General features: G+C 38.7%; 1 long non-coding RNA gene across 2 annotated transcripts in view; it reads left to right on the forward strand.

Annotated features, from left to right (window-relative positions):
• The window catches only part of LOC148054562 (uncharacterized), a 30,314-nt gene extending 15,606 nt beyond the window's left edge, over positions 1 to 14,708 (forward strand). For both annotated transcript variants that reach the window (XR_015706843.1, XR_015706844.1), the window contains 2 exons: positions 10,330 to 10,489; positions 11,563 to 14,708. This is a non-coding gene — a long non-coding RNA (uncharacterized LOC148054562). The remainder of the gene's footprint in view (positions 1 to 10,329; positions 10,490 to 11,562) is intronic.
• Positions 14,709 to 26,638: the final 11,930 nt, after the last annotated feature.

The following is a 26,638-nucleotide window of genomic DNA, read 5'->3' on the forward strand; positions in this document are numbered from 1 at the left end:
TTGAAACACTGAATGTAGTGTGCAAGGTCAACACAGCAAAAAGCAAGGTTAGATCATGCACAAATGCAAGGACACAATCCCAGATACCAGTAGTAGTACACAAGCTGTTTTATTTCAAACACCAGTTCAAATCATTCAGTTTAATGGGGACATGCTTTATGGTAACTCTATTCCAAATCATCCTGTTTTATTGCAATCTTCCTGCAGAGCTAGTAGCATAAGTAAAATCAAAGCTTCACTGAAGAGTGAAGCTCTGGCTATGACTTTACGCTATGTCTCTGGCAGTACCTTGTACAAGACCAAATGCGTCAGCAACCTCCTGTTCTCTGTGGGAAGGTTCTAATACAGGATTTTTCAAGAATTTTCCTCTAAGGAGGTTCATTTTCATCTAATGAGAACATATGGTTTTGGCAGCACCAATCTTTAAGGAATGCAGTCAGACTTTTTTTTTTTCTTCTCCTTCAGAAAGTATCAGCATAAGTACTGAGCTCACTTACCAGTAAATCACCAAGTAGAATGAAGTATTCCAAATGTAATCATAACTATCCTCACTGGAAGAAGGCTTGGACTGATGTGAATCATAACTGCACTTCATAACAAAGATAATATTGTGTGAATGTTCCTATCCAGAAGCAATGAGTCATGCTACAATGACCGTCACTTAATCATTCTGACTAAACAGAGGATCAACATTTACAACTGAACATGTTAAGTTTCGAAATATTTTGGAGAGAGAGAAATAAGGCAAGGTATAAAAACTTATAAAAGCTACCACTGTAATTAATTCATATGATGTAACAGCTACTGGTTTTGCTTATAAAATATGTGGTCAGTGAGGTGTGAAAGGTAGTTATGATTTCAAGGAACATCCTTCCAAAACAGTAGAGTGGTATCTCTTTTTTCAGCATCAGGAAGAATAATCCACTTGACCCTTTAACATGCTGTCTATGTTTCTTTCACAGGAGAGGAATGTAATGATAAATGCCTAGTATAGTTGAGAATAAAAACAGCATAGGCGGTCGCAAATGTGGGATTTTGCTTTTCTCCTTGATGTAACTGGCTTTCTATACTTTAACTGTTGATAAAAACCTGTTATGGAGTGGCAGTTTGCTATCAAATGGCCCTTTAAAGGACTGGTTTATAATCCCATAGCTAATGACCTTGGATTCCTCTTGGTCTGGTACAGATTTAATAGCTTTCCTTTACAAACTCCTTAACAAAATAAAGCTTTTACTAAAATAAAATCAAGTTTAAAAGTAAAATTCTTAAACACTACATTGTTTCTTCCATACTGCCAAACACTGAACATGAGCCAGCAATGTGCCCTTGCTGCAAAGAAGGCTAGCGGTGTGAGACGTGGACATACTGTAAAGAGTCTGGTGCATCACCACTGGGGTGATTAATGGACTGGGACTGGAGCATGTGTCATATGATGAAAGGCTGAAAGACCATGGACTGTTCAGCCTGAAGAAGGGAAGGCTCAGCGAGATTTTGTCAATGTTTGTAAATACCTGAAGGGAGGGTGTACAGAAGACAGAGCCAGGCTCTTTCCAGTGGTGCCCAGTGACAGGACCAGAGGCAATGGGCACAAACTGAAACACAGGAGGTTCCTCCTGAGCATCAGGAAACATTTTTTTACTGTGAGGGTGACTGAGCACTGGCACAGGTTGCCCAGGGAGGTTGTGGAGTCTCCATCCTTGGAGATATTCAAAAGCCATCTGGAGGTGGTCTTGGGCAACCGGCTTTTGGTGGCCCTGCTTGAGCAGGGGGTTGGACCAGATGACCTCCAGAGGTCCCTTCAAACCTCAACCATTCTGTGATTCTGTGATCTCCTGTAATTGAGTATCCCAGTACTAATGATTATCCAAAATGGCAACGTTTGAGTAAAACAAGAAGAGCTGAACTCCATTTTAAATTTATATTGGATGTCTACTAAGCTTCATGAACTTTGGAGAGTATCTTTGCTCTGACTTCTCTCTGGACTCTGCTTTTCCTGTTCATCTGGCACAACTTCTACATATGCAACACTTTCAAACCTCTGGCTTAGCCCATGTATTCACCCTTCCACTTTGGAGATATTCTGCATAGACATTTCTAATTTACTGTCTTCCAACAAGTTCTTGTACTGATATGACATCCACCTGGTGCTGTTGTCCTGATAAGGTCATGTCTCCTGCTGAACAATATTTTGTTGTTTCTTTGTTGTATCCTGTCTGCACCCATCCTTTGAAGCAGGGAACATCTGTTTTTTATGCACTGATTAACCTAGAATGGAGACTCCTGGGCTCTCAGGTAATGCAAGTAGATTACGAGGATAGCAATATGATGTGAGGCTCCAGCCTACCATATTGATTTTACCTACATATGAATATCAGGTTTTGGAATAAAATCTGATGCCTCAAAGACAGTTTTAAAACTCCTAAGGATTTTCTCGGAACAAGGACTTCATCTTTGCTTTCCTAGCTAATCCAAAATTGAGACTTTGAATAATTTCATGTTCAGCTAGCACTGTAAATTATACCTACTGGATCCAATTAAAGAATACTTTCTATAGGGAAATGAAGCACAGAAATATTTTCATAGATTATGAGAGGAAAGTTTTGTAAACTTATAAATGATATACCAATTGGAGCACGGAAAGCCTGGAGGGTTTTTTTTTCCTTCTTTTTGAAAGAAAAAAAAAAAAGAACGAAGATTTTGTTATTACACAAAGATGGCACCAAAACTATCTAAAGAATTGTGCAGCCCTTCTTTGCTTGAGCAAAATAAGGTGGAACGCAGCCAGTAAAAGAATCAAAGTCAAGAAAATAGTCAGGCTTTTTAAGGATAAAGGGGGTCACGTGCTTTTAGAGAAACATAATTCTAAATGTGGAGGTTACAATATATTCTTAAATGTTTGTCATAATCATTATTTTTCTTGCTGATGTTTGTGGGCCTTTCCTACTCTGGATGTAACAAACTTTAGATCCCTAGTGAAAATAAATGAAAGAACTAGAACGATGGTAAAAGTGAACTTGGAAAAAAAAGATCACAGTTGAATAAATCCCCTTCTTTAGTGTTAATTCAGCCAAACAGTAGATATTACTTTTTTAGAGGCAGTTTAAGCACAGCATGGTGCATTCCCTTTCTAGAAGAAGGACTAGATCATTGTCTGTGTAGTGGGACTGTAATAGGGAGGTAGGAAACTCCATTTCTTAACTTTAATCTTAGTGAGACCATCTATTCAAACTTTGCATTTGCACAGTCACTTGCTATCAGGAAAAATGAGTAGGGGAGAGGAGTATTCATAAATAATGTTGAAGAGCTAGATAGCTGGCACCACTGCTGGCTGCTATTTTTGCACTGTACAAGAAAACGGGTACTGTTTATGTCGTCTCATAACATCCCTTCTGCTTGAGGTCACAGTCAGGCCCTGAGGCTCACACATTCTCCTGCGTTATACCAGCACATTTGGCTGTGTGCCCATCTACTCCTACCCATCTCTAGGTCCTGTTAGTGCAGCTCTGGGCTTTCAGCAGGGTGGCATGCCCTGGGATAGGTGGGCCCCCCAGCATGCAGAAGAGCCAGAGGTCCTTTCTGAAAACCCCAGGCTGGAGACCAGGCTTTTTTGCTTCTCCACTGCAACAGATATGGGACATGTTTAGGTAGCTTGGTGAGATAGAAGGAGAGCACTGGGTCTCTGTGAGAGGTTTGTAATTGTGACAGCAGGAGGTCTGCCTTGGTTGGGCAGCTGCTAACAGTGGAAGGAATCTGCATCAAAGGTAGTTTCTGTGTCAGCGGTGTGTAAGAGCTCTTGCAGTTAATTCAGGGGCAGGCGTTGCACAGCTGCCTGCCCCAGCTGGGTCCTGCAGGTGCCGTGGGGCAGGTCTCTCCCACAGCTGAGGAGACCTGAATGTCTCCCACCCCTCCTGACAGTCTGAGTCCTGGCCAAGAGCAACGGAGCTAGCGTCAGTCTGGGAGGAGCGTAGGAACGCTGTGAGTAACTGTGATAGCAAGGTTAGACGATAACGACTGGCACTCAAAGCGAACAGAAAATAGATGCAAACCAGCCCAATCAAATCAGCAGGGGCCTAATTCCATGTTCCCTGGGCTCTCTGACGTGGTGGCTGTGGCTCCCGCATTAGCTGCCACCTCCGAAGTGTTTTCCTTCATGCACAAGATCAGTAACAGTAAATTCAAACATCTCTATAGGAAGTAAAAAATTGGGAGCGATAAGTCAGCAAGACAGGTGATATTTTCTGAAAGTAACATAGTGATCTACTTTATTTACAGCCAGTCATAATAGCAAAAGAGCAGCATGTAAATCTTGAAGAGGGAGTCAAAGGTAGAAAGATGACTGTGGAAGGCAGTACACACCAAAAGAACAGAGAGCCCTGGAAACTCTGTAATTATTTTTAGTTTATTTATCCATACATATTTTAGATAGATCATTACTTAAAATGATACAATGAGTGTGATGGTAAGTCTTTTGTTCTGAAGTTGAGTTGTGAGGAAATGGAAAGTCTGAATCTTCTTGGTGTAGATAAGCTATAGCAAAATTTCAATTAAAAAAAAGTATTCTGCAGAAAAGACTCATCAAAGATGACAAAGTTCAGTGGATCATGGCCTAAATTCAAACTAATTTTAAGTGTTTGTATAACTGCCTTTGTTCTGGATCCCTGCTGGCTGTAATCTGGGTTGTACAAGATCTAAATTCATAGAGATGGAAATTCTCCTTAAAAGTCAGTCAGGCTCTTCAGTACATAGGAGTTACATATCAAAAATAGATTTAATAAAATAGAATGTCCATGAACACATCCTTTCTCTCCTTCACCTAATCACAGAAGCAATGACTCATTTTTGTGACACAGGAGGTGTTGATACATCACTAAATATCACTTCTGGTTTTTAATTCTGGTTCTTAATCCAATTAATTTCATTTAAAAAAAAAAAGTTATACATCCTATTCATGGGAAATGAAAGTACACAGTGTAACCTCAGCTCTGACTCTATTAATATGAAATTATCAGTTTGGTTATGTTTCAGCCATTTAACCAACAGTAACCATAGCAAATGAAAGTGAAGAGAACCAGTATGTTTATATCACTATGATGTGCTATTTAGACATGTGATTTCTTAGCATTTAGTAGGATATTCCGTTACTATCATAGACAACTAATAATCCAAAAATGCAGAAAACCTATGTGTATTCAGTACACTCTCATCCACTGTGTTAAGATCTTTTTTTACCCTGTTTGTGCCCTGTCTTTGCTCTGCAAAGAGACTGCATTGCTGCAGAAGAAGTCTTCTTCACAGACAAGTGGATCCAAACTTTTCAGCCTTCACAGCATTCAAATGCTTCTATGACTTGAAATGAGAGGATCCCTGCCATTTGTATTACATCATGGAAGCTTGTCAAGTTGTGTCAGGTGACTTGACTCTGAATTTCCCCTGTCTTGTAAAGACCAAATAGCTGCTGATGGGCACTTTTAATTCTGAGCTATAGCTGCAAGTGAACTCTTAACATTTAGACACTAAACAGAATACCTATAGGTAAAGACATTTTTTGGTTTTAGTCTTGAAACATGTACATTTACATTCCGTCAGGATAATTTAAAATTTGCTGAAGTGATTGTTTTCTGCTTTTGCAAATGCATTTTCAAGAGGATAGGCTTTGAAAGTTTGGAAATACAAGCAATTAAATGAGTAAAGGAAATTAAACTCTTGCAAAGAAGAAATGGAAAAGCTTATCAAGTACCTGTCAAATTCTGAATACCAGACTTTTTTATGAACAGTCATGAAGAAGCTACAAGCAACTAAGAGAGCCACGGATAGCTATTTATGCTTATATCCAGAAGTAAGGGAAATGTGATAGTACTGAATACACTCTGAACTGGTCTTTTTCAATCTGCAACCTAATGCATATTCCAGAACTTCGTACTCCGAGGCAACTCTTCCATAGGGAAAACAGAATATCCTTCACAATGTAAAGTTAAAGTCATGGTGCATCAATGGTTTCCTCCCTTCTCCTTTTAGATAGGAGATCCCTTTAGATTTAGATACCCTTTAGAAAGCAGTTAGGTACAGCTGACGTGATTTCACACAGGAAAGTGTTTCACATGAGTGGCAAGATAACAATTGCTACTACTATCACTCATGAAGTGAGGCCAGTGGGCTCAGAGGATGTCTTGCAATCTGTTTTGAATATACATTGGGGGTGGTGGTGTCTGTTTTTCTTTTTAATTTACTATTTTGCTATTTTAAAAGAAGAGTTTGGGTCAAGTAATTTTTTTCTTTATCCTTCTCTTATGAGGAAAAGAAATGGCTACAGTTACCTTATTTCTACATCTCTGGCTTTATTTTTAACATCATATTCTTTTTACATTAACTTGAATACAGGCATGTCTTGTGACCTTCACAGTTTTTAAATGACAAAATCACTTTACATTTTCTGTCTGTGATAGAATTAAGTCTCATCCTCCTAAGCAGCAGGAATGAAAGTGTTCAAAGCAAAAGAGTTGAATCTTACTAAACTAGTACTCATGAGAATTGATTATATAATGTATTGCAAAACTACATCATCTTCTAAGTCATTGTGGGCCACCTTAATATTTTATACAGACAGACAAACAGGGTAGAAAGTCAGGTGATGAGCAGAAGGATTCAGTAAAATATGAAAGGGAAATTGTTTAGATTTGAATATGTGTATTCACAAGAAGAGAGGAGACATGTCACATCAAACAGTTCTTTATTTCTTGATAGACTTTGGAGTGATGTCTTCTTTCCTGAAGAACCACCAAAACCACCAAAAAATTAGATTTTTAAAATGGCTTATCAGTAATTTGTGAGGAGAAGTATTGCACACAACTCCAGTGGTTTGGGGATAAAATGTGTGACTCTAAGTTAATTGATATGGGTGAGTATCCATACTATTCTGCTAACTTGACTGGACATTAGATGAAGTCCAGAAAGTAGACAGTATTCATAAAAACTCAAATAACAGTCTGAATAACTTCTGGCTCTGGACAAAAAAGGAGGGTAACGTGGGGAAAAGCCGATGTGTTTAATTCCCACATAGAAAAGTAAAGGTCAGTTTGAGGGCACTTTAAAACTCTTCCTGAAATTCTCTTTTCCATCCCAGTACTCATATGTTGATAGAATGAGCATAGCCTGATTTGCTTTTGTCAGGTTATTAGAAAAAAAAAAACAAACAAACCCAAAAAACCAAAAACCACAACTAAAAAAACCAAACCAAAACACCTAAATCCCAGGTAAAGAAGAAAAAATCTTCAAACCAGTGAAAGTCAAGCAGGAAAAATTTACCTGTTGCTTCTTGCTCCACATTGACCTTGCAGTACCAGCAGCTTCAAAATATTTCTGTATGAGCAACTTTCATATGAAATTAGTGGTAGAAAGCATTCATGAAAGGTACTACATAACTGAATTTCTGCTACTGTATGGGTTACAAAATCATATATGCATAACTTTCTGTCATCCTAAGGTGAACTAAATGGAAGAAGCACTCTAACAGTTCCAGTTCTTGATCAACCTTAAAAATCAAAGGCATTGTTTGCACTTAAATATAAACAAGGGCAAGCAATACAGCAATGCATAAAACTACTTTGGTGTTTCTCAGTTTTGGGATTTTGATTCAAGTATTACTAGGGCTTTAATTGTTGACAATTAGGTATTTTTTAATGTAAAATAAAAATCCCAGTTCTACATAGTTCATCTTAGTTTACGGATTGACTATTGCCTTTGTAGCCTTAATCAGTAAATGTTACCAATCTTTTTGCTGTAGTGCTTGCAGGAGTTAAAATTGGAGGCTAGCTAAACACATTGTTTTACATCGTTTTATTTATGTTTCCATATGCTTCATATGCTTCCATACAGCTTCATAGCATTCATCCATTTCCCATCTGCTTATCTGAAAAGCAGAACGATCAAAAATACCAATACATACCAGACATACAAATCATTACTGCTGGCTTTGTCTGGCAGTCTTAAAAATGGTAACATTCAGGTGCATAAAAATCATCTATTGCTTGTACAGAGTAAGTAAGTAAACTCTTGCTAAATAAGATTTTTAAAGCTTTTTTCAGAACTAAGGCTTCAAGAATTTTCACTAGACCTTTTGACATGAGTGTTGGATTGTGTAATGGCTGCTGGACATTGGGAAGTCCCAGTTCTCCATCTGCTACAATACAGAAAATTACTTTCTACACACACACAAATTAAAAGAGCTACTCAAAACATAAGTTTTATCAGTTAAGAGGAAACAGCCTAAATGACTTAAAATGTATCGCACCTAGTATCAATTAGAAAAACTGATTCAAATAACAGACAATTGGTTGAAATTGGGGAAAATCTTTGCTGAATTTAAGAAAAGATTATTGAAAAATATCTCAGAACTTACGTGGTCTGTAGACATCCAAATTTTTTTGAGAACTATCTGATGGGTAATGCTAACTCCATCTGATAGTGCTTGGAGTTGACAGAAGGGAGAGATATTAAAACAAATCAAAACATGTTTATGCTCATATTAATTATGGGCTGCTTTCTCTCCTTTTTTTTTTCTTGGAGTCAGGAGTGACTCAGAAAACTGAGTTCAAATAGGGATATTTTCACCCAAAAAATGACACTGATTTGACATTGGAAAAAAAATCAGTCTGAGTCCTTACCTTACCGAGATGCTGGCTGACAGATTCATTCATTCTTCAATCATGGGATTATATGGAAAACTGCTATCTATAAATTGACTAGATATTTGAAAGCACCTGAATCTTCTAAATCTATCTGGCTTCCTTGGGAGTCCAATAATTTCACCCTTAGGCAAGAAAAAATGTGATATTTTTTCCTCTCTCTGAATTTAAATTTACATAAGGCCAAAGAACACTTTAAAAATGATCCTTCTTCTGGGTTCATCCTTCTCATTTTCCCCTCGCTCTGGGCTGAAGCATTCAGTCCTGCCTTCTCTAAACTCAAACTAAGTATCTCGTATTGACTGAATTAAAGTAATTAAAACCCGTTACCTGTAAAGTTAAAGGGGAAAAGCCACTGAGATTCAGAATGTTTGTTGTGAATATTATTTCAGAAATCACATCATAACCAAGACTGGAAGAAAAGTTCATACTTGGGAGTGTCTTTAAAGCAAAGAAAAACAAAACAAAACAAAACAAAACAAAACAAAACAAAACAAAACAAAACAGCTTATTGCCTTCTCTCTTCTCCCCTTCCCCCACAAACACAAGAAAAGTTTCACAGGAAAATATCAGCAGAGAGAATAGAAAGCAGACTTCTTTATATAGGTAGACTAACAGGACTGTCACTCTATTCCCCCTCTGTGTGTCTTGTTATCAAATCAGCCACCCCTGGAAAGCATTTTAGATTGTCTCTTGATGCAAGGAGCTTCAAAATGTTTCAAATTCAGGTTTATTTGAGAAGATTGTGCTGGAATCAGACCCATCTCTCTCCCTGTTCTTTAGTTAAGCAGAGTCTGTTTTCCCACCTTCACAAATGAAAAAGTTCAGTTTTGACCCAGAAGGCTCAAGGTGTTTAATGCTTTAATTTTACATTACAACACCATCCTGAAATCCTGCACAGGGTTAGGGCACACTTCTCTGAAGTGATGTTCTAAGAGCAGTGTCATTCTTTCAATTTTTTTTTCCCAGAAAACCCATACAAGATCACTTTAGAAAACAGAACATCTCTGATTTATGAAAAAATTATACATGTCTAAGCAGTATGTTTGACTTACTTTGTTCAAATACTTTATGGAGAGCTCTCAGAATGAAAGAAAAGTCTGAAATTAGCATCAGTGCATTTATCTCAGCTTTATCTCTGGACTGGCAGCTAACTGCCTGTCAAAAGGTTTTAAGTAAAGTTCTTGGTTGTAGGTCAGTCCTCAGTGAATAAATCACAGAAACAGCCACAGATAAGGCACATGATTGGCTATTCTCCCCCTGAGGAGAGACTGCATTAAGGTAGACTAATGAATACTGAATCATTTTCTCACCCTCAGGGTGGACGCCCCAGCCAGGGCTGAGTCACTGTGAAAGCAGTATGCTGAAGTGATATAAAATGCAGCAGCCGTTAGTGCTCGTGACAGATGGATATAACTTGGGCATCATACGTACTCATTTTTAGGCCTTCAGAAGCCATGAGTACAAATACACAAGAAAATGAAAGATAAACTGTGATACAAGTCTCCTGTTCGTGCATACTTTAGCAAAGTGCAAAGTGGAGACCGTTTCATATCCATTTAAAATTACCACAGGGGACTGTCTTCTAGGGTAGTCAAAGGTGGATATTTTACTCCAAGCTTTCTCCGTTGCTTTTCTTTCTTTCCAGAAGACTGCAGAATTTCCTGGAATAAGCAGTGTGTTACCTCTGCATAATGAAACTGCATCTTTTACGTTTTCTGTTGAAAATTTGTTCTGATGTGATCATCAGTTTGCCTAGTCAGCTGGAGGTGTCACAGCATCAGAACTGCAGATATGAAAAGTTTGAGGTACATTTTGATTTTGTCGCTTGCATTTTAAATAGAAACACATGGTCTTGTTTGAGAGAGAGAGAGAAGATAAAAGGGTAGCTTTAGAAGTATCTACCACCCTGAAGGAAAGGATTGATTAAACAAATGCTGTTAGAGTCTGAGTGAGAAATTACGCAATAGTTTCCAACCTGGCTGAAAGATATGTCTTATGGGCTAGACTCTGCCCTGGAACAAAATTTCTGTTTGTATAATCCTGGTGTTTGGCATCAGCAGCTACTCACAAGCCTTGCAAGTAGCGGCTTGTGGTGGGTTTGCAGGGGCCTCCCATGGCAGTCAGTGACCAGCTTGGGACCAGGCCTGGAGAGGTGTTAGCTCACACTCTGAACAGCCACTGATGCTGCCAGGGGAACTTTCATGAAGGTCCAACTGCTTGCCATCAAAAGTTGCCTTTTCCTGAGCCTTCGAAAAAAGATGTATCTTTGCACAGCCCTGTGATCTCTCTGTGGTGAGCCCTCATTAGTCAAGAAGTGTAAATAATGCCATCTGGGCGCAGCCACAGAACATATCCTGTAAGGAATGCTATTAATAAAAAAAAAAAAAAAATGGATAATGAAACTTCATAATCATGCATGAATTCTTCTAGCTACTCAGTTAAACCGTAGTCTATGGAAACCTAAATTGAGAAGCTGCTTGGGAAAGGAATCACGTGCCAAAGGGTGGCTATGAATAGTCACTAGCAGAATAGCTTTCTGAAAACAATAGCTCTAATGCTTGCATGCTGTTCTATGTCATTTAAAGCATTGCTGTTCATTGTAGAAAATGGGACTTTTAAGCTGACCTTCTGTTTTACCTTTAGGGAAGCTAATGCTTGTGTTGCAAGGGGGAAGCTGGTTGGTTGTTTTTTAATACGGTATGTGCCACAAATGAGAATGTCAGGAAGGTCTGAAATTTCATCTCATCCACATCTATTAGTGTTAATGTTCTTTTCATTATGATTTCATCAGGATTAATTAACAGAATCTCTGAATAATATGCTGCGCATATTTGCTATGCAAAACCAAATCAACTGTACAATTTATGTTTCCTTACAGCTGGTGCTTCGCATATTGACAGTCAAGAGTATAGACTACATGCATTAGTCTACACCAGCTGTCCATGACTAGCAGCTCACCTCCTGAGCCATGAGCTGCCCTGGATGACAGTGAAGCCTGATGCTAGAGGTCGATCCTGCTGGAGTCAGAGCTTCTGAAGTGGACAGCCACGCCAGAAAGGAATAGCCTCATTTTCTGACAAGCTCCGGAGGTTCAACACATGTTTAGATTCTGTTGGTATAAATGTGCCTCAACTATTCCATTTAAAAATAGTTCAGGATAAACTTATGGAACACCTCATATTTGTTTTCAATGACTTGTCCAGTGGTCACTCTGAGAGCCCTATCAGTTGTCTCAGGGACATGATTCATCAGTAGGCAGATGCAGTAGATACAGGAGTGGGCTGCTTATAATTTTCTGAAAAGAGCTCACATTTAGCAGAGAGAAATTTCTGTTAATAGCAATGGTAGTGTCCAATTAACCCCTTCCTATGTAAAAATCTGATTTTTTACAGCAAAAGCCATTTTTGAAGTGGGTTTCCTTTTTTCTATTTCGTTGGCAGATCACAGGATAAAGATTTGAAGTTTTTTGTATCTTTTTAAAAACATGACAAACCATCTTTATAGGCAACAAGATCTTGATATATTGATATATTGAGAGGCACAGAACCAAAATAGTGCAAATCTGTTTTCTGGTTTCACTGCGCTTGGCACAAGCTCCTGGATATTTACATCTTAATTTCTTCCACTCAGATGTGGTATTTGATTTGAGTGTTTGTGAAAGCCACCAATCTGACAGCCCTGCAGACTGAAGCCTTCCATTTATTCACCTGTTAAGTACAAAGTTCAAGTTTCCCTTTCCAATTAAAGTGCCTCTACCGGTGCTGGCCAGACCACCTCGAGGGAGGAATCATTTAGATTCCAACCACACACTTTCCCCTGCCTCACTCTTGCAAATGCCAGCAAGAAGCCGATTTATGCCAGCTGTTGCATATTTCTAATGGGTACACTTGTCTATAGGGAATAAAGCGATCAGATAACTTCTAGAAGATAACAATTTCAGGTTACTACCAGTCTGGACTGGATTTGAACTGATACTCTGGAAAGAAATTATTCTCTTCCATTACCAGTCCAGGTACACTTTGGAGTTTCTGTGGGACTCTAAGAAGTATCTTAATGGAGGTGGATCTATTTTTAAAATACATCCGTTAAAAATTAAGTGGATTATCCAAATTTCAGGGTGCATTAACTGCACTGAGATGTGATTTATACTTAATAGGTAAGGAAAATAACTCATATTATAAATGCAATACATGTATATTATACCTGGTGCACATTTATCGAAACAGTGTCAGGTTTTGAAACAGCTTACATTAACTCTGCATCTGTGCTGTGAATCCAGAAAGAAGTTGAGGTTTGCTCAGCTAAATCCCTTTTCATGGTGCTGGCAGCTGAGAAGGAGTTTGTCACTGATATGTTTACTTTTTTCCCCCCAGTTTCATATTTCTGAAAAGGACATAAATGAGAATAGATTGATTCTAAAGAAACAGAAGGAGCAACGCAGAGACAATAATGATGAGCATGTTCCAGTTGGATGGATTATGGGAGAAGTCCAAAACCTCCAGGTTCTCATTTTCCCACAAGACAGATGGTTCTGACACTTTAATATATAGGCATGGATATGCCAGAGGGGGAGCAAAGAGGGTTTTTGTTCCTATCTGCTGTTGCAGCTCGATGGCTTTGGTACTACTCGTGCTAATGGAACTGCACTGTCGCAGGTGAATGAAGAGCCTCACCCTTTCAGGGAGAAGATAGAGAGGGATGTGGTGCATTCCCCAGAAGCTGTGTTAAGCATCCCATCTGTGCTGTTGCCACTGGTTTGGGATGGAAAGAAGCTTGGCTAGGACTTCAGTATGCTGTATGTGGCACACTTGGTCCTTGGTGACCCACAGAGGGGGCTGAGCCTCATCATTCTTGTTACAGAGGCATACATTTCTGAATTATATTGATTTCTCTAGTGTTTTCCACTACTTTGAGTGCCCTGAAAAGCCACAATAAACTTTTTCGCTGGTAGAGAAAGTATAAGTGCTGCCAGTGTGGGCTTTGGAAAAGGGCAGAGAGGGCAACTGGGGCAAATGCTCCCAGGGGCAATGAAGATGCATGCACTATATAGCTGAAGCCTTGGTAACAGCTGGCAATTGTTGCCCATAGTGTCATATATACTGACTAGTCTGCAAGTTCAATCCAGAGGGCCACGTGGAACAAGAGACCTTATCCTATTCAATCTGAACTGTGAGCCTGGAAAAGAACTCATGGTAGATGAGACAGAAAAGCAAAATGCCTATATGCCTTTCCCTGCTTCAGTTTCTCACCTTCCTCAGCTGTTTGGGGTGGGTGTTATTTGCTTCTTGTGGTGTGTTTTTAAAGGACTGGTCAAAATCCTCCAAATTTTACTTTAGTGTTTTTTTTTCTTCCACATCTTGTTCCTTTTCTGTCATTTCTCCTGTCTAAAACAACCAGCCAGAAGCCCTTGAAAAAATAAATTCCATCTCCTCTTGACAAACAACCGCCTGTTCTGCTTTGCCAGGTGACTGACTGATTAGTTACTGGTACCCTTGGCCAGGCTGTCTCTTCTGTAGAGCTGCCAGTTACTTCATCCAGTGGTGCTTCCATGTGAATGTGATCACCAGGGACTCGCAGCCTTCTCCTGTTAGCCCTATATCACTTTCTACTTCTTCATAGATGAAGATACCCAGATGGACAAAACCTTCAATCAATCTACTGTTTGGAGTCTGACACATACAAGGAGAGTCTGCAGTATTAAAGAGAACTCATAGGAGTTGAAACAGATTTCTCAAATCAGTACAGGACTACAGTTATTTGCACTTGGCTAGCACACGCTAGGTTGTTCTTATATCCAAGTCTCTCAACTGGAACCCATCTATTTTTTTCTCTCTCATGTTAAGGCCTCCAGGTGTATTATAGTGGTATTTTAGCCTACTAGTAGATTGAAAGCAGTATGAGCCATATTCATCACATGCAGGAGGAAAATGTTGTACGCCGTAAGGATGCAGCCAGCTTTTTTCTTCCTAGCAGGCAGGAAGAACGAGACTCACCAATTCCCTGATCTGCAGTGCTTTTCTGAGAATTTTGAATTTTAAACTTCAAACTTTAAACTAACAGCTCAGGTCAAAAAAAATTACTAATTCCCAGCTGTATTCCAAGACTGGTCTTTGATCTGCGGGAGGGAAATTTTCACTGTGGAAATCTTTCTTTCTTTGTTTTGTTAGGTAGTTGCACTACGGGCTAAACAGAGAAAAATCAGTGTCTTTTGCTCCTTGCCCTTTCCTGGGAGGTACATCGGGGAATTCAGGCAACTATTTAAATCAAGTGAATTTTGCCTGAAAGCCTTGTCCCAGATGAGTTGCTCCCACACAAGAAGGGAAAAGACACAAGAAATAAAGAGAATCTTGCTTTGGAGAATTTCTAGTCTCTACCCCACTTTTGCAGACCGAGTTTGCCAGGAGGGTGACATACAAGATGAAGCCTAGACAGGAACTCGATTATAGCTTGCATCAGTGACTGTACCTCTGAGTGGTACTTTCACACTCTTTCACTTTAGCTTTCCTTTTTTAACCTGGGAGAACCCTACAGACCAAGGCAAATATCTTAGGTCTTACACAGACCAATCTGTAGCGTGCAGATGCATAGGAAATATCCCAGAAAACTTTATGAAGTTATGTTCACGATATTTGCAGCTAGACTAGACAACCTGTTAATGGACGCTAAGAGGGCTTTGTTTGGGGCAGGCATTTCCAAACATGCTTAGAAGACTGAGAAGCTTCGGGTGGTCATCCCAAATAATTTTGTGGACTATGACATCCCATTGACCAGTTTAGCATTTCTGGCTTCTGTTACAGTGCATATGTCACTTGTATCCACCTACATCCACCATGACCCTCAAAGTAGGTGGCAACTCACAAAAAAAATCAGCAGGCAGTATGGGACCCTTTGGTTTATGATTTATTTATTTCCAGCTCAGCTTCTAATTTTGCAGAAGAAGGCTTCTCAGCATGCATCAGTAAGAGATTAATCTTGTATCCCTCTCAAAAATAACTGTTCGTAGTTTTCCTTGTTTGTCAGGAACTCTCCTTTTATTCTCAGCAAGTAGTCTCCTGTAATGTGGATGATGTGCAGATGGTCATTCTTTCACCTTTAGATCCTACGGTGGACAGATTTGGTAAGCGGCAGTCCTTCTCAACCTGCAAAACACTCTGCCAAAGGCATTCATTTCTTGAAAGAAATGAATAACACATTGGATCTATTCACATAGATTCTTAGTTTTACTGTCCCCAGCTGTCTCAGGGTTACAACACAGAAACCTAATGGAAAGTTAAGGCTGTGCAGAGTCATTAGAAAAGCCAGCTTAAATCCCAATTTCTGCCAGACATATGCGACTGAAGGTCAGGTACTGCAATTTTTAATTTTACAGCTATAAACGCTGAGTTTGGCAAAGGATAACTCATTTATTTCTCTTTTGTTAAAGCACAGGTAGATATACTCATGACACTAAAACATTTGCATTATTAAAGCATTTGAATGAACTTGGATAAATTGCTAATCCGAAAAAGCTGTAATTACTTTTGCCCAGACATGAATAAATAACATTTTTGCAGCATCTGTAAGCTTAGGTTGTCCATTTGCCCTTGTGTACTTGTAAACTCATATACCAGTTGAGTCACCTGGATCAAAGCCATGTTTTAATAAGACATAGAAGAAATAAAGTATATTTGCTGTCAGCTTTATGTACTGGAATTACAAAAAATAACTGTAATTGATTTTATTTCTTTGAAAAAAAAAAAGCTGACCCTTCATTTGTTTGGACAAACCAAAATGGTTGTTAACCATCTTCAGTGACCTTTTTCTTAGCTGACAATTGGTTTGTTTTGACACTATCATTTGTGATACATACAGATTTGTTATGAAAGCTTCAGCATTTTGAATAATTTTGTCTTTCTGTCCAGACATTGAAAAATTGTTCAAGATTGTTTCTTCACAGGGAATGTATATTTCATTTCTGAATTTCTAGAGCTGGATTTAATAGCATTCTTATTTCCTTTTTTCTATAAACTTTTCTTTTCCTTAGTAGCTTTGGAAATTCCAAATATCTCCAGCATTAAACATTTCCCCGAGTATGAGTAGTAGCAGTCTAACATTTGAAGGAACGGACATGAAAAAAGTGTGACTTTCATTTGAGATGGTGTCTTTGTTGCTGAAAAAAAGAGAGGCAAGAACCACTAGTTGAAACATGGGAAATTATGATTAGATGCTAGGAACAAAAAATTCACAGTGAGGGTGATCAAACACTGGAACAGCTTGTCCAGAGCTGTGGTATGATTTCCACCCTTGAAGATATTCAAAACTCAACAGGACATGCCCCTGAGCAAGCTGACCTAAGTTGTCCTTGCTTTGGGAGCAGCAGCAGGAGTTGAACTAGGTGACCTCTAGAAGTCCCTTCCAACTTGAATTCTATAATTCAGAGCCTGCCATATGAAAGATGACAGCAAAGTGTTGTTTATGATGATCATTGTCAGTCCTCAGATTTTAGATGAAAGATATGATTATCTTTGCTGGTGTATAGATTGCCTTGAATTCTACAGCAAAAATATTCCGAATATTCATGCCACCACTTCTGTGTCACAGACCTACAACCATTTGCTCCTTGGAAAACTGTTCTTCATCTAGCAGGTTCCTGTTCTAGCAGGAACAATCCTGACTAAGCTTGTGAGTTTTGTCTTGGCGGAATATTAGGATTAGATTGTGCCTGCGAACAGAACAGAGAAGTGAAATATTCTCGCTTAAGTTTCTTCTGAATGCTTAATAGGAAGTATATTTCATATACAAGCCGAAGTACATAAAATTCAATTACTGTTAGTTACTGTTAACTAATTTGAAAATTAAGGGGGCTTTGGAAATCAAAGCAATGGTAATAGAACAACTGTTAATACCTTCCCATGACAAGAAACAGAAGTGGTCTGGAGGGGGTTCAGATGTGCTTACCATATCATGCAACTGGTGGGTGATGCCTACTGCAGGCAATAGTGAAAATGGCTCAGCAACTGAACAAGCAAACATAGATAAACTTCTAATTTGAAGGATAAATTTTTTTCTTTTTATTTTTTTCCTTTTCTGCTGTGTTTTAAAGTTGTTGAGCTTAGCATGTTGGAAACATTCAATTTGTTTTTAACTTCCTTGCATAAGGACATTGGTAAGGATTGAGTATGGGTATGTGATGGAGAAATGAGAAACATACCCACTGACATTTAGCTGGTCTCCCAGTTTTACTTGGTTAACAAAGTTCCCTTTAGAACAGACAGAATAAAGAAAAAGCAAGAACTCTGACTGGCTGTATTGGGAAACAGTTGGTTTTGCTGTATTCTGTCTTCCTTTCTGACCATACATTCTATTAAGCAAAAAGTTATATATAATACAGTAGCTGGAGGCTTCCTGACCCATGGTTTAACGGTACTAAAGATAAGGACTTCCCACCTTCCCACACATTTTTTGAAAGAAGACATGGAGTTGCTGGAGCTTCTGAGAAGAGAAGAAAATAAAAGAATTTCAGGTTCTGGGCAGCACCACCACACATATTATTACTAGTTTAACCAGTTTCAAGTATGCCTAGAGAGCATGGATTAATAGACCAAATATACATGATAACTAGCAACTGCTATCGTTCTTTTGTCAGAGTCAGCACTATCACAGACAAATCAGAGAGAACCAGACCAAGCACATGGAAATCCTGCACAGGAAGAAGAGATCCAGCTTGCTAGGACTAGAATATTTCCAACAGGCAAAAGTGAGGGAGTGGAAAGGATGGGACATAGTAGCCCTGTGCTACTATCACAGGCTGTGATCCTTGCCTCCCAATTATGCTTGCTGAGATGTTTCCCATTCAGGGATGAGACACAAGAGCTTACTACAGGAAAAAACACTTGTTCTGACCTTATCCATACAGCATAACATGGAAGAAAAATATAATTTCATGCAGTCCGGAACATCAGAAAACTATGCCTTTCCTGGGTGTAAGCCAATAACTCACGAGTTATCCCTGCAACCAAATTTGATTGTTAGTGAGAAAGAGATGATGTGGAAGAACAACATTTTCTACGCTACTGATCACAAAAATCAAATTCTGTCCAGTGCTTGTCTAAATCAATGCCTAACTAACATTGGCCATCACAACAATTGGTTGATTGGAGAATAGTAGTATTGTATTATGCCTTATTATCTCCAACTTCTTTCTTGCCTTCCTCCTTTCTTTTCTAATCCAAGACTGTTACTTCTCAGCTCTTTCCCATGGTTCAAACACAAATCAGGATTTGCTTGTTAGCTCAGACTTGCACCTTTTTTCATCTGACTTGTACCTTACCAGTGAGACCTGTTACAGTGGTTGGGAAGGACCAAACTAATGAAAAAATAAAAAATAAGGATACATGTATTATTTGTCTTGGATAGCTAGAGTTAAGATCTTCCACCAGATGAGTGTGCTGCATTCCCACTGAAAGCACATAAAGATGGTGCAACACAAAGATGATTTACCCTTACATATCTGAGAACTTTCCAAGTCTTGTCTGGTCATCTTTTGATCTTTTTTAATCCTTCTGGAAGGTGCTGGAAAGGTTGGAAGATGCTGAAGATCAGTACCTAGCCATTTCCACTCATATTTCTTCTTAGCAATGGAAAGACTATGCAAAAGTATCCCTGTGGCATGATGATGCAAAATGAGGCACAGAGCACGTATCCCACATATCACAATAGTGCCAGTATATGAACCATTACTAGTCTACTTTGCAAAGAACTCATGATTTTTTCCTGTTGTAGACTTAACACAGTTCCTAATTTAAGAAATTCTACTTAAATTTTCCTGGTGGTAGAAGTTATTTCCTCTATGGACAAAATCAAAAGATGAGCTAGCAGGCTCCTGCAGCTCCTGGGCTAACAGCTCTGGTTCTGTCTGCAGTTTTCAAAGCAGGCTAAAATACTCACTGTAGTAGGTCTGTGAACCTTGTTATTCAAAAGAGAATATGAATACATTTTCCAGTTCTGTTACCTCTTAGTTTTTTTAAAATTTTGTACATGATCAAGGTTAAGTTTACTTTACATTGTTATTAGCAATAGTTTACTGTGTGTAATTTATAAAAAATGTAATTCCTTGTTTATTTTTTCTGACTCTGAACTATCTTCCGGCTGCGTTCCTGTGTTTCCTGCTCTTCATTATATGACTCAGTCTTCCAAAGGCAATTGTTCCACCAGGAAGATAAGATGAAAAGGCAACTGAAAAAATACAATGTGTCATAAAAATAAAATGTGGTACAATTTTAGTTTATTGTTACTGAGAGAATTCCATTTCAGTATCTTTCCCTCTGTGCCCAAAAGTAAGATAAAGTAGTGAGCATTGATATGTCTGGTCAGAAATTTTCAGTTATATAACATACTGGCATATACATGCTGTTTATACAAGACAAAAGCAAAACTTACTCCCTATAGACAAAAGACCATTAGCTTTAAAACTTCCATTACTTCTAGATTCATGATATCCTGAACATAAAAACTTGTACTCTTTTCCAAGAAAAAAAAAGCATTGAGTCTTTACCAAAAGCTGCACAGCTTCCTCATGGTATTGAAATTTAAAAATTTGCCTCAGTCGAGGCTTTAATATGCTTTTGGTGCCACTATGTAGTACTCAGTATATTTCTCAAAGCTTTGTAATGGTCAATTAACTTGGTTGATAAACTTAGAAAATACCAGCTTTTTGTGGAAGTGGCACTCGGTAGTAGCTAATCCCATCACCACAGATCTATTCTGCATACCTGCCAGAGACCACAATCAGGGTTTGAGGGTCGGTTGCTTTGGATGGTAAAGTTACAGGGCAGATTAGCAGTCTTTCTGCCAAGAACTCAGTACCTGAGCTGAAATAAGCTGAATTAGTAAGTGTAAGAAATCATAGGAAACAGAAGGAGACAAGCGTGAGGCAAACTAAGGTGTTTTCTTCCATCAACTCTTCGACAACTTCTCTCAGACTTTCTACAAAATGTCTACAAAGCCAAAAGATAAAAGCAAATTAACTGGACTGAAATCCAGAAAGTATACTATGCTTTCTGCAAGGAGTAATGTTTTTTCAAGACTCAGTAATGGCTCCCTAGTTTCCTGGAGTCAAGCAGCAACAATTCCTCACTTTCTTTTTTTTTTCCTGGTTATTGTTTAAACTAGGTGTTCTATAGAAACACAAACTGATGGAAAAACATAATTCCATGAAACACCACTCACTGGGCGGAGAGCTGGATCTCAAAAGATGTAACAGATGTTGCATTGGATGAGAGGGGAAAGAAAGAACTGTCGTGTAAGCAAAATAATCAAAAGGCAAAGTAAAAATTAAGTAGCTATCAAAGAAGAAATAGTTTATTGTTTATTATTTTCACAGAGGCCATTCCAGTCAATTATCATAAAGCCTTTTCAGTACTGAATGCTATGTGGCAGGTTAAAGCACTGCAAACCTTGAATAAACCCCTATGCAGGAGTAACTTTCATGTTCACTATGCACTCAACCGTCATGGCAGAGATAAGAGCCTCGCTGATTCCTCCCTGACCATGGGCCCAGTTCTGTTATATTCAGATCAGCATAAATTTGGATTAGCTCAGTGGAAGGTAAAGAAGTTATTTTAAAATGATACTGAAGTAATTCAGAGCAAGCCCTGATTCAAAATGGGCAGATCAGATAATGTCATGTACTGAATACAGACATAAATGCAGGGCTTCACTCACTGAGCAGTGAATAAAAAGTATTTAATATATTGGTTAATGAACAATTAATTAAATTTGTTTAATGTTCTATCCATTGATAAATTAAATATCATTTGCATTGACAGCAATTGTACTCCTTGCTGTATTGCTTTGTGCTGCTGTGATAATTATTATTTCAAAGCAAAACTCAGTCTTTTTCCCTCATTCAAGAGATACCATCCACTATATGAATTGTGGGTTTTATCTAAAGCATACTTAAGTCCACTGGAAAAAGTCCTGTGCCCTTCAGTGAGCTTTAGATCAGTTTCTGAACACGTCAGGGTTCTTGTGGAAAATAATAGTGTGAGACTTTGTAATTATGTCTGAATATATAATGCCTGTGCATAGGCGATACATTTGAAGGAATCACAAAATCTCAGAATGGCTGAAGTTGGGAGAGACCTCTGGAGATCAACTAGTCCAACCCCCCGCTCAGAGAAGGGTCAATTAGTGCATGTTTCCTTAGGGCCATGCTGGAACATAACTCTAACTTTATTTCTTTAGTTTTAAATGACTGACTTTCCCAATTTAATGTTCTCTTACATAAAACTCTGTACTACATTTTACTCTGTAATTATGGGCTTATTTGCCAATCTTCTGTGGCCTCTTATCAAGAGAGTGGAATCCTGTTGTGCATTTTACATTTAGTATTATAATTTTTTTTCACTGAACAGGGCATCGGGATTTGGAGTTTTAATGCAATCTTGGAAATTACTGTAATGTACTAAACTAATTTTGACCTTTTTAAGGTTCTATATTTTGATTGCAAAGCACTCCGCTTCTTTATCATGAGTCAGTGAGACTGCAATCAATGGAGAAAAGAATTAAACAGAACTAACGTAAGATGGATATCTTTTGGAAGGATAAGTAGAGAGATACCTTCAAAAATTGTCGAAAGACCTACCAGAAAAGTAGCACTCTGAGACGCTTTGCTGTCAGACATCACTGTTGAGCCTCAACGAAAGTGGGACACTGAACACCCACCTAGGTTTCTATACAGATTATCCTCAGTTCTTGTCCCACTGATTTTAATGGAATTGTTCCCACAAATTTTTGTGTCCATAACCATTTGTTGAACTGCTCTACTGAATCTTTTCACCATTTCCCTCGATGTTTATTAGTTGACATCCTGCAACATCCATGTTCTTATGAATCTGCTTATTTTTTAGATTGAGAGCTATATGGCAATTAGCTGAGAATAAGACCAATTACAAATGATTGATTGATGTTGTTTATGCATACCTGATACTGATTGTTAATGAGAGTTACATTTTAATTAAAATTACAGCTTTTCTTCCTACATATGACTAGTTGAATATAAATTAGAGTAGCCTTCATGCTGTTACTTCTTCTGGCCATTGCAAAGCTGGAAATACATGAAGCATGAGACTGGAAAGAGAGCAGATCTCCAGGGTTACTGCCAGTTTAACGAGGGCATTTTCCTTGGATCAGGGAAATAGGGGGTACAAATCAAGCTAGGATTTTAAGATTAGTCCTTATCTTAATCCTCATCTCCCATTTCCTTATAAAGAGAGAGAATGACATTTGTTCCATGGCTGGTATTCTCTCTCTTCTATTCCTTTATTCTGATGAGGTCCCTAATTTGAGCACGTATTGTCAATTTTCACAAACTTTGAAGTGATTGCAATGTTTTCTATAAGTAAAGAATATTCTCATATGCTGAAATTAAAAATTTAAATTTATATTACTTTTTTAGTGTCTATTAAGTATTTTATTGAATGAAAATTTAATGTATGTTTTCCAAAAGTAAAATCTGATTTACATTCTAAAGACCAGAACATATCAGTCTGAACTGTGTAAAGTGAAAAAGTATCTACATTTTAGAAAGAGAGCTCATGAAATTACCTTCCGGTTCTAGGTGATTTGGGTCTTGTACATTGCTGAAACATTTCTGAATCTCTTAGATTACCGAAATTTTTGTGGTGGAAAGAATAAATGCATCAGCAAAGAACAGCGACTGACAGTGACCTGGTAGTAGTGAGGGACAAAGTCTGTCTGATCTTACTTGAAATTATGTTTGAGACTTCACAGGTTACACTGAGAAGGCTCTGTTATCAATCAGTGACCTTTTTAGCAGTTTCAGTGGGCAGACTAATTAATGATGCTGCTTTGCACAGATTTGGGGGATGAGTAGGAAACGGATATAACATAATTGAACTATTGTAAAATCTTATTTTGAACTATTACTTTATTACTCTAAAAAAGTTGGTGGATATGTGAGTTTAATCAAAGCTAATAAATATGCATGGATTTACCTTGCATCAGTTAATTTTTGGAGCACAATCCCAAATACAACTCTCTCTTAGATGCTGCTTTTGGATGTATGTGCTGTGAATTAAGTGGTGAGCAGCATTTCCTACAGCCTTTAACTCACAGGGCAGAATGGGAACAAACTTGCCTAACTAGGGTTTCCCAGTCTGTATTTCACCGGGTGCCACCACAGTGGCTTCAGCCCTCAGCATCCGTGCAAGTGTGAAGTACAATGCCGTAGGCCATCCCCTCAACAGGGGCAGGGGGTTAGGGATGCATATTACTGTTGTGAGAAGTATCATAATGACTCAAGGTGTTGCTGCTTAGAAGTAATTTGTCAGCAGGTCAATATTCTTACCTTAGCAGACAGAAGTTACATTTAGTTGACTTGCTCTGACTGTTTTCAAGTTTTCACTTGTTGTATGTTGGGCTGCAGGATTAAACTATTCATATTGAGTGGAAGATTACAAAATTCCTTGCATATTTCAAAAGCATATAGGCTTTGCAGTTTGCACATCAACAAAATGGAAGCTATATCAGTTTCTAGGAAAAGTAATGTGCATTTGAAAGAAATATTATCTTCAAACATATATATTAAAACAGCACCTGCCCAAGGTGCAGCAAGGAGTACAGCATAGACCATGTTGGTGCTCCTGTTCCAAATCACTGGCTTCAGGGGCTTCATTATATTATGCCAAACATCGAGTTTATCAGTGTGATGGTATCTTGCCTGATGGCATAGGGATAACTAAATGAGCATTTTTAGGGAGAAGAATGAGGAGAAAATGAAAAAGGAAAAAAAAAAAAAAATTAAAAGATTAAGCTCCTTAGCAAGGGAGGCACTGTTAACTGGCCAATATCCCTACCTGGCTCCTTATAAGCTAAAGAGGTTTAATCTTTGCAGTCCTAAGGCAAGGATCAAGGATTCTGAACCACTGACCTAGAAAACACCAAGGAAGCTGAAGCAGTTGTTTGCAATTACTGGAAAGGAATCTCAGATATACAAACAGCCAGAAAGTGCTGCGAGAACTCTTACCCCCTGACTCCCTGGGATGAACGAAACGCATCAAAGCTTGCACAGTAGGATGAAAATTCAGGCAAAAGATGGCAAAACTGGCCTGTGGCTCCTGCATGAGAAAGTAATATGTGTTTTTATCTAAATAGATGGGAAAGTCACAAATTGTGTCCACCAAAGAACACAATAGAGATAACAGTAAATGTCACTTATGGTAGTAACCATAGTGCCTACCTTTTTGATTAACCCAGTGCCTTTTGAAGTTTGAAGATTATCATAGTAGCTAGTTCTTTCACAGCCACTTGATTGTTCTAGCTGCTCTGCAGTCTAGTCCCTTTAAGCTTTTCCATTATGTTGTGTGGACTGTATTTTGTGCAGCGGAGCTTTCAGACAAAAAATACTGGCTTCAGAGCAATTCATGAATGAGAAAGTGGTACACACAGCCAAAATGTACTTATAAAAATCTGCCCATGTTTCAACACAAATCTGGGACATACTGTGCCCAAACAAAGTTTTCCAGCATGTAGTCAATCTTAGAAATGTTAGCTGTATTGGACAAAGGGATTATGACACAACTCCAAAAAATTCCACGTGCCTCTGATGTTTTATAATGATTTTTATCAAGTAATCTGGAGCTGTAGGCAGCCCATCAACAAACTAACCATGTGACAAACCTAGAGGTGACTCCAGAACTGCCAGAGGAACCTGCCAAGGAGCCAGATGTCACTAGGAATGTTTCTGTCACTACTTAGCTGCTGGGTCCTGTGGCTGCCACCAAACAAGAGAAGGAATGGGATAATGTATCATCTGATTTTTCTGAGGCTAGCAGCCTCTACATCAATCTACTGCAATTCTGTTGCCATTTGAAGTAAATATTTCTATGTCTTTGCATTTTTTTGCAAGCTAAAGCATGTATGTGTGTAAGGGAGTGAAGATTCTAGAGTTTAAAATTGTTGTTTATTACTGACCAATACTGCTGTATATTCTTAGCTTTCATTGTCATAGCTTGAAAGTGCAAGTGTTCAAGGCCAGGCTGCATGAGGCTTTGAGCAACCTGATCTAGTGGAACATATTCCACTGTATTCCTGTATTCAGCACTGGTGAGGCCGCACCTCGAGTACTGTGTTCAGTTTTGGGCCCTTCACTACAAGAAGGACATTGAGGTGCTGGAGCGTGTCCAAAGAAGCTGGTGAAGGGTCTAAAGAACAAGTCTTACGAGGAGCAGCTGAGGGAGCTGGGGTTGTTTAGTCTGGAGAAGAGGAGGCTTGCGGGAGACCTTATTGCTCTCTACAACTACCTGAAGCAAGGTTGTAGCGAGGTGGGGGTCGGTCTCTTCTCCCTAGTAACAAGCAATAGGATGAGAGGAAATGGCCTCAGGCTGCGCCAGGGGAAGTTTAGGTTGGATATTAGGAAAATCTTCTTCACCGAAAGGGTCATCAGGCATTGGAACAGGCTGCCCAGGGAAGTGGTTGAGTCTCCATCCCTGGAGGTATTTAAAAGACGGGTAAACGTGGTGCTCGAGGACGTGGTTTAGTGGTGGACTTGGCAGTGAAAGGTTAACGGTTGGACTCGATGATCTTAAGGGTCTCTTGCAACCTTAACAATTCTATGATTCTATGATATTGCTGCCCATGGCAGGGGGCTTGGAACTAGATGATCTTTAAGGTCCCTTCCAACCCAAACCATCCTGTGATTCTATGATTCTATGATACTATGATATGAAACTTTCTATTTTGGATATGTTCAGATCTCATGGCTTAGTACCTCTTTGGTTGTCCATGAGGATGAAATAAGTAGACCTTGGAGCCTTTATGGAGTTAAGGTTCTACTGCAGCTTTTTGGCATTCAGAAATGTTCAAAATCACAGTGTTGGTGCCCAAAGAAGGTCTGCTTCATTCACTGTCTGGGTTTTAATCAGTCACAAGGCAACACAAGTAAATTCTGGAAG

Source organism: Nipponia nippon, unplaced genomic scaffold (genome assembly GCF_047370975.1).
Source record: "Nipponia nippon isolate SJK-2023a ecotype South Korea unplaced genomic scaffold, ASM4737097v1 scaffold_3, whole genome shotgun sequence".
NCBI classification, from domain to species: domain Eukaryota; kingdom Metazoa; phylum Chordata; class Aves; order Pelecaniformes; family Threskiornithidae; genus Nipponia; species Nipponia nippon.